The sequence below is a fragment of the Petaurus breviceps genome, unplaced genomic scaffold (assembly GCF_028583685.1).
Source record: "Petaurus breviceps papuanus isolate PSGF00001 unplaced genomic scaffold, PetGlider_PUasm1.0 90594, whole genome shotgun sequence".
NCBI lineage: Eukaryota > Metazoa > Chordata > Mammalia > Diprotodontia > Petauridae > Petaurus > Petaurus breviceps.
In genome coordinates, this window is record NW_027187281.1 from 5,218,445 (window position 1) to 5,225,969 (window position 7,525).

At 37.1% G+C, this 7,525-nt stretch overlaps 1 non-coding gene across 1 annotated transcript; it reads right to left on the minus strand.

Moving 5' to 3' along the window:
* Positions 1-1,287: 1,287 nt before the first annotated feature.
* On the minus strand, positions 1,288-1,394 carry LOC138142612 (U6 spliceosomal RNA). The gene has a single exon (XR_011163486.1). It is a non-coding gene; the product is annotated as a U6 spliceosomal RNA (small nuclear RNA).
* Between the last annotated feature and the right edge of the window lie 6,131 nt (positions 1,395-7,525).

Sequence of the window (7,525 nt, forward strand, 5' to 3'; positions counted from 1 at the left end):
TCAGTGAGGAACATGACTATAGAACTTCGAATATGTGACTTGGGGAAGTCACTTAACTTTGCTGGGATTCAGTTTCTTCATCTGTAAAATGTGGAGATTGGATTAGATAAGTTTTGAGCTCCCATCTAGCTCTGGAACTGCCCCTATGAACAGTCATACTTTTTCAGACAACTTTGTGCTATGGACTAATTCTTTTCAGTCATACTACTAAGTAGAGAGAATAGTTAGGATTAATAGTAGATGATAAAAATACCTCTTCTATCTACCTGACTCACAGAGATCTGATAAAAAGGGATAATGTACATGAATTCCCTATAAAGAGTTAGGAATCATATGAACACAGTTTATCCCAAAAGAAAATGGAATAAAACAAACATTTTCATAATATAATGCAATAAAAAAAGATTGTATATGAAAATACAAATATACAGTGCACAACTTGCTATTCCTTTCAAATGTACAAAAAAATTTCATAGTTTAAAACTGTTGTATGATTTTTGGGGATACCTAATTTGTGTGCCTATTTACAAATATTGGGTCCTACTTTGCATAGTATTTATTGTTTGGTTTGTTGGGGTGGGGCTATTTATTGGATCTTCCTATCTCAGTCAAAAAGTACAGAGGCCACTTATGGGTTCATTCCATATACTGATCAGCATGGAAGCTTTAACCTACTCTGTTTTTCCAGTCAAGGCTGGTTTATCTTCCTTAGACAATTTGGTGCTCCTCACCTCCCATAGGTTCAACTATGTTAACCCATGAAGGACTTTAGCTGTATTGTAGTTCAAAACTCCAAAAGGCAAGCTATGAACCAATCTCAGTATCTCCAGCAAAAAAAAAAAAAAAAGACTACAAGCATGTACCAGGATGTCTGGAAATCCTTTTTAATTTGAAGACATCCTTCTGTTCGATAGACAAAAATATAGCCTTAAGGGCTTTCTACATAGAAATAAAAAGTCCACAAGTTGTTCTATAGGTACATCAAAATTATAGGAGCTTCTATAAGTGACATGAATGTGATGATCACTTTGTTTAATAATCTGTTATATATTGAGAGAAGGTGGGTCATAAAACAGAGAAATGAATGTTTTCCAAAGGGGCTAGCCACTATATTAAAAGAAGTCCTAAATAATATCCAAATGAAAGAAAGATTCTTCATCCATAGCAAGGTTGACCAAATATTCCCCTTTGCCTCTTTGTTCTATATATGGTATAAATTGTATCCAATAATAGAATATTACAAAAACTTTTCTATGAATTCAAGATAAGCATTTCTTTTTTTTTCTTTTTAATATGGAATGCTTCACAAATTTGCAAGTCATCCTTGCCTAGAGACCATATTAATCTTCTCTGTAGCATTCCAATTTTAGTATATGTGCTGCTGAAGTGAGAACAAGACAAGTATTTATTAAGCACCTACCATATACACCACTGTGTAAGGAAAGGATAGGGAGAGGGACTAGACCTCTGACTTAAGTATCATAAGGGGCTCTCTGGTAAGGAAATCCCCCTCTACTAATGCAGGCTGGTACCTTCTCTGCCACTAATAGTCATATAGAACATCCTAGACCTAGAGCATTTCAGGTTGAAGTGACTTTCACACTGACAAAGAACCATTACACATCATAGGTAGGACTTGAACCTGAGTTTTCCTGACTTTAAGTCAAACTGTAACCACTACACCTCTGGTGGAGATATGCAATAGAGAGACCATTATGCCTGGAGTCAAGAAGACCTGAATTCCAATCTGGCCTCAGACACTTATTAGCTGTGTGACACTGGGCAAGTCAGTTTACCTCTGTCTACTTCAAATCCTTCATCTATAAAATGGACATAATAATAGTACCTACCACCAAGAGGTGCTGTATGCATCAAATGAGATAATATTTGAAAGGCACTTTATACCCCATAAAGAGCTATAAAAGTGCTATCATTATTGATACTTACTACAAAGATAAAACAAAAATACACACAGATATTAAAATATGTCTAGCCATCCATGTATGATATTGCAGCACTTCATATTTCTATGGTTTATCAATGTCATCTGTGTGGACAGCATTTTCCATGCCAATTACAACCCGTCATGCCTTCTACTCTTCTGTGGCTCTTACAATTAATATTCCACAGGGAGCAGGGAGAATCCCAATATGGCAGGGACCTTCTTCCATATTTCTTCACATTGTATGGATACCAAGAGTACAGGAAGGTAGTTTATTACTTTTACTCTTGTAGCAGCGAGCACCCTAGCATACCCAGAATGGCTGCTAGCACAGGTTCTTAGATCTGCTTTTCTAAAGGAAAGCAACCCAAAGTGGGTTAACAATCTTACGTTAATCAATCAAACATATATCATTTACCTAGTTCAGGGGGAAAAGTCAGCACCCTGGACTTCAGAAAATACAAACAAGTTACAACAGAAAATGACACAATTCAGCAGACAGGGCTTCCAGCTGTCCAACCATTACATCCATACCTACTTACTTACCACAGAGGGAAGCACCAACACCTAGGTTTTCAAAGCTGGGGGGCTCAATGGCTGCCCAGATTCTCATCTGGCCAAATCACACAACTCTTCCCAAAGTGAGCCTCAAAGCAAAACCTCACATCAGGGTACATATAGCCTTCTCCTGGGTCAGAGAATGTCACGACCTTCTTGACCCACTCCCCAGTCACAAAGTAACAAAGTATGGACGTTCCTGAAAAACAATGTTTTTCATGGTGCCACAGGCTCCAGGTGACCACATTCAGCCTATTAGGGGGCAGAGTATATTTTCAAATCAGGGAAGGTTCTCAGAATCACTTAAGCCTATCAAGGGGCCAAGGGGCAGGGAAGATCTTCAGATTCCCATTATCATTATAGCTCTATGAATGGTTCATTCCTCTTTAACAACCAATCATATAGTTTGCTTTTGATGTCCTTGATTCTAGGCTTCCTGTGCAGTTTTTCACTGATAATACCCAGTAGCTCGCTCCTATCCATGTGCTCATCTCCTTTGCTCTTTGGGAGATCTACATAGAAGCAAAAATTTTAAACACTAATTAAACTAGAATTTAATTTCTCAAAAATATAGTCAAGCTAGATGCTAAGAAATTATGGTCATAGATTAGATGAAGTTTCATTGCTTACATGCTTGCAAGATGGTTTAAAAAAAAGATAAACAAGAAGCAAAAGCTGTTTGTTCTGAGAATGCAACAACAAGAAATTAAAGCTGTTTAGAAATTTTGCGATGATTAATATCTAACATCTGAGGATCCTCAAGACTGTGTGTTATGTCCTATCTTGTTTATACTACAATAGGGCCTTTGAGCTTACTTCCTTGATGTAAACAATTCTGTCCTGACTTCCAGTATTTTACATGTAAATGCTGAATTGGAAATGGCAACCTACATAACTCTTAAGAATGCATAAAAGCTACTAGATCATGTCTGTTACTCAGTTTTCTCTCTCTCTTTCTTTCTCTCTCTCTCTGACCGAATGGCATTATTAAATTGATTTGGGAGATCACTGTCCTTGCAATTGTTGATTTACATAATAAACCTTTGGTTCTAATAGCTCCTACCATAAACACAATGTAGAAGCTTTTTCTCCCCTTCAACACCTTGAACTTTAGTTCTTTGGATTTCATGGTACTCTAAAAAGTGTAGGCATACAGCAATATCAGAAGAATATTATTACTGAAAAAGATGGGTCTTGGTTTTGGGGGAAAACTTAGAATGATGAAAAAGTCTATAGAAATTCCCTAAAGGTAACCCAGCCCTCTTTCCTATACCTATATAAAACTGGGTCTGGGTCATCATCTACCTATTATTTCTTTCCAATATATATTATTATGCTGATGGCCCATTTCAATGAAAAGTCTATACAATCATATATCATAGTCTGGACCAGGAGTGGGGAACCTGTGGCTTCAAGGACACATGTAGTCTTCTAAGTCCTTGTATGCAGTCTTTTGACTAAGTCCAAATTTTACAGAACACAAACTTTTATTAAGTAGATTTATTCTGTGAAGTTTGGATTCAGTCAAAGAGCTGCACCTGAGGACCTAGAGGACCACATGTGGCTTTGAGGCTACAGATCCCCCACCCCTGATCTGGACAATAGAAATTCTTCATCTACTTGGATTTTGTTATTTTGTTAGGCCAATTCTTTGAGGCATCATATTTGTCACAGAGAAGGCTCTGCATTTATGAACCTTTATGAAATTTTCATTTATTGTCAGTAAACATGAATATTTGAAGGACCCCAAATATTTGGAAAACTTCTCTGTCCTCCATAACAATAGCAAACATCTTTGACAAATGTGTGCTCCCTAGTTAATGCAAATGAGATATTAATAATCAGTCATAAGACAAACTTACCATTATTGCTGCATATATAAGAGATGTACCTTGTTAGAGGTGAACCTTTAAGTAAGTATCATGCTCTACTCAATCAAATGTTTCTTTATAGTCAATCAACAATAAGCATGATGAGATCTTATATTTTCTGAAACTTTCATTCAATCATTTGACTATAAATATGTGATATGCTGTAGAATATCATTTGAACATCCCTTTATATTCCAATCTCATGCATTTATCAAATATGTTCTTGATAAATGTATAGATTATTCTTATAAAAAACTATTCATATAGTAGACATGAAAGCCTACAGTTACTCACATTTCCTCAATCTACTATTTTTGATAATAAAAAGGCCTATAATTTTCCAAGTATTTGGAATTCTTCCCTTCTTTCAGATATGTTCCCCAATACCCTTAAAACTATGGCACCTCCAGCACATAACTCAACTATGTTTAATTGGTCTCCTTTAGTCAGAGTCATAACTAGAAATTTTGGAAGCTGGGGCAAGAGATAGGAAAATTTTCCCCATCAGGGTAGAAAGAAACCTGAGGACACTGGAAGGTGTGAGCACAAAAGCTGACCTTTGTGTCTGAGTTTCCAATTCAATTAATCAGCTCCAGTAAAATTTATTAAATGATTATTTGGTACCAGGGACACAAAAACAAAATGAAAAACAGGACCTGTGGTCAAGAAACTTATATTCTCGGTCTAGAGGTTTAGGTGGTAGGTATTGAATTTGACTTTGGACATGATGAGTTTGAGATGCCCACAGTACATTCAGTTGGAGATATCCAATCACCAGTTGGTAATGCTGGACAGGAGTCCAGGAGATTAGATCTGGACATAAAAGTCTGAGAGTCATCTGCAAAAAGGTAGTAATGGAACCAGATTGATGATAAGACCTTCTAGAGATGGTTCAGACAGAGAAAAGAGTTACCAGGAAAAGGCCTTGGGTTTGGGGTTGGGATGACAGTTAGAAGGCATGATATAATTGATAATGCAGCAAGGAAGACTAAGACAGAATGGTTAGAGAAGCAGAAGAGAGCATTATCACAAAATCTGGGGAAGGAGAGAGTATTCAGAAGGAAAGGGTGGCCCAAAAATCCAAAGAGTTAAAGAAAGATAAAGACTGAGAAAAGGAAACTATTTAGATCTTAAGAGATTTTTGATAACCATTTAAAGGCAGTTCCATTTAAATGGCTAGATGGTAAACAAGACTGCCAAAGGCTGATCCAGGAAAGGGAAAGTGGAGGTAATGACTTGAACTACAGTTTTCTGGAGTTTGTGATAAAACACATAGCTTTTCACTTTATCTAGATATTCTTTGTAACCAGGTGCTGCTTAAGCCCTACCTAATGGATGGAGGATGGCACTGAGGAAGTCTGACTCTTCTCCTATCTCCTATTCCCCAAATCTAATCAGTTCTCCAGTTCCATTGAAACTATTTTTTACTTCTCTTGCAACTATGCCCTTATTTCAACTTCCACTGCAGATCACCTTGATTCAGGCCACATAACTCAAGTGTCTCCCTTTCCAATACATCCCTCACACTGCATTGATCTGGTGTCACACCCTTCCCCAAATAATTTTCAGTGATTTCCTTGAAAAAATAAACAAACTAAACATAATACAAACCCTTCAGTCTGTCATCCAAAGTCCTATACAACCTTGAATAACCTACCCTTCAATCTGGTATTCCCCTTCATGTACTTGACTTACAATTCAATTCAATATTGATTAAATGTCTTTCACATATAAGGCGCTGTGCTAAAAGTTGTAGATGCAAAGACAAGAAATGAAACATGACACTTACCTGTTCCTGGCTAGATTTAGTGTGGATCACTCTAGTGACTGAGGTTCAAGACTGGAATACAATGAAATGCAAATAGATCATAAAATGCAATTACAATAACTTTACTCTGAATAAATTGAAAACATTCCTTTTGAGCTTAGCATGTGCAAAGCACTGCACCAAGGACTGGAAATAAAAAAGAAAATTAAAAAAACAGTTCCTGCCATGAAGAAACTTGCATTCTAGTTGGGGGAACAACACACATTGGGGAGTAGTGGCTAGGATGGGGCACTTTGGTCCTAAAAGTTACAGGGATGGGGGTGGCTAAATGGCGCAGTGAGTCAGACCCCCAGAGTTAGGAGGACCCAAGTTCAGTTCTGGCCTTAGATACTTAACACCCACCCACACACAAAAAAACTAGCCATGTAACCTTGAGCAAGTTACTTAACCCCAATTGCTTTAAAAAAAAAAAGTTACAAGAATGGTGAATGGGGCAGTATGGGAGTATATTGAAACACACACCTTTTCCAGGAACAATGGCAGAGCTGATTTGATCATGGTTCTAGAAGTGATAGATGGGTGTGGGAGGAAAGATTATTTCTGTTTTTTTTTTAAATCATAACATTTTTTGCCCAGCTCTGCTTTTCTTCTGTTTGCATTCTGAGATGCAGCACAATGGACAGCACTGAATATATTTCCAAAGAAATAAAATAATTTGAGAAATACAACTGGACTTGTTCCAGTTACCTGCTGGCCGCTCAACCTTAGGACAGAAGGAGAATGGTGTGATTGGGGAATATTAGCTTAGAAATCAAGACACATGGATTCCAGTTATTTAATGGTTCAGGAACTAAACAGATGCATAACTTCTCTAAGTCTCTGTAGCCCTTTAAAAAAAAAAGCATTTGAACAAAATTACTTTGAATGATTTTTCACACTTTAAAATCCTATGATTCTCTATTCAGCCTGCTCAGTTCATTGGATTCCAAAGAAATTTAAAGCTGCAATGTACAATGTAGAGTCCCTAAAATTTGTATTGTATCAATCCCAGGACAGAAGGCTGAAAGGAATGGATTTTGACCATATATTACTGGAGAATTAGAGCGTTTCTTCTTACATCAAAGATGAATTAAAAATAACATTGAAGAAAAGGTAAAGGACCAAGGGCAAATCTCCTGAGAAGACAGGCTTGGTCATGCCCTAATGTTTCCAAGCAACCTCAGCTTTACTGTCTGAATTGAGGAAATTGTTCTTGATTAAAATCTATTAGATTTGCTTCATCCCTCAATCCATTCACATTGGCAGCCAGTTTAGACTGCAGAAAATACAGCGGATAGCTGGTCAGCTTCCAGCCTTTCTCTAAGCTAGCCAACCTAATTTCTTAGC